Here is a 1,135-nt window from a genome sequence, read left to right as displayed (position 1 = left end):
AGCAAGGCAAAAAGGGAGACAATTCTGGATGCTCTTTCTAGACAGATGGTCTCCTCATTTTGCTGGAACCAGGAAGGCAGCCTGATTTTGAGAAGTTTGTAGCACACGGCAGAGGCCATGCCTATCAGGCATACCCATCTTCCCTGGAAGACATTGCCTTCAACATTCTGCCTAGGACTAGGAATATCCCCAGAGAGGCAGAGCAGGCCAGAAACAGCACAATCACTGGTGGTGCAATAACAGACATAAGAGAATGGATTTTTTCCATTAGTGTGTGGATGGTGATAGGCAGAGTTGAATGAGACACATGGGTAGCATGTCAAGTGGAGGCCAGGTCTCATACCTTAGAATGCCTGATGCCGGAAAGGCAAGATACCAAGGTATCAAAGCCCTGCCTACTGATTGACAATTGGCAGCAGTCTCATGTTAGCAATCAGAACAGTAAGCAGGAAGAGCAAGCTCCTGAGTGACTGAACTTTGCCTGGGCAGATGAAAAAAGTTGCATTCACTCAGGGTTGGCGCTAGCCCTTGTGCCATTGATCAGTGATATCTCGCGTGGCACAGCGATCCGCCTTCACGGCATCATGCTCTCGGGCCCAGGTCACCATCAGCACTCCTTTCCTGGTCATCAAGTACACGCAGAGGATGGCCCTGATAACACGTTGTTTCTTCTTTCCCAAAGGTGTCGTTAACAAGAACAGAAGGGCTTCTAATCAAATCAGAGCAGGGCATCCATCGGGCTGAAACTTTGTGCCAACCATGTCTATACATACCTCCTAGACACTGTTTGCGGCACTGGTAAGCAATGGTGCTCCCTCGAAACCCCAGGCAGAGCTTTGCTCTCTAGAGATCTCGCTGGGTCTATGATGACAAACCAATGTCACGAAGAGAGATGATGACATAAAAATCATGCTCAATAGGATTACACTGAGGCCCAGACTAAAGGAAGGGGGCAATGGGGGGCCCTGGTCTACCTGGGGCCCGCTTGGGCCAGGGTGCAGGCCAAAGTCCCCGTGCTGTGTCTCCCCATACGAAACCCCTATTTGGTCCAGGGGCACGACCATAGTAGAACACTGAGTGCTCCCTCAAATGGCACCTCGTGTCAAACTTTGCTCTTGAGCCAGCCACCATTTCC

General features: G+C 50.5%; 1 long non-coding RNA gene and 1 other non-coding gene across 3 annotated transcripts in view; both read left to right on the top strand.

Moving 5' to 3' along the window:
- LOC102001546 overlaps positions 1–1,135 on the top strand; it is an 8,958-nt gene that overhangs the window by 3,757 nt on the left and 4,066 nt on the right. The window contains exon 3 of one of the 2 annotated variants that reach the window (XR_001229539.2): positions 683–798. The exons of the other annotated variant lie outside the window; for it this stretch is intronic. This is a non-coding gene — a long non-coding RNA (uncharacterized LOC102001546). The remainder of the gene's footprint in view (positions 1–682; positions 799–1,135) is intronic. 2 annotated transcript variants of the gene reach the window in all.
- On the top strand, positions 858–936 carry LOC113455825. The gene has a single exon (XR_003376786.1). It is a non-coding gene; the product is annotated as a small nucleolar RNA SNORD115 (small nucleolar RNA).

The sequence above is a fragment of the Microtus ochrogaster genome, unplaced genomic scaffold (assembly GCF_000317375.1).
Source record: "Microtus ochrogaster isolate Prairie Vole_2 unplaced genomic scaffold, MicOch1.0 UNK140, whole genome shotgun sequence".
Taxonomy (NCBI): Eukaryota; Metazoa; Chordata; class Mammalia; order Rodentia; family Cricetidae; genus Microtus; species Microtus ochrogaster.
Note: the sequence above shows the minus strand (reverse complement) of the source record. Positions and strands in the feature narration are given on the sequence as shown.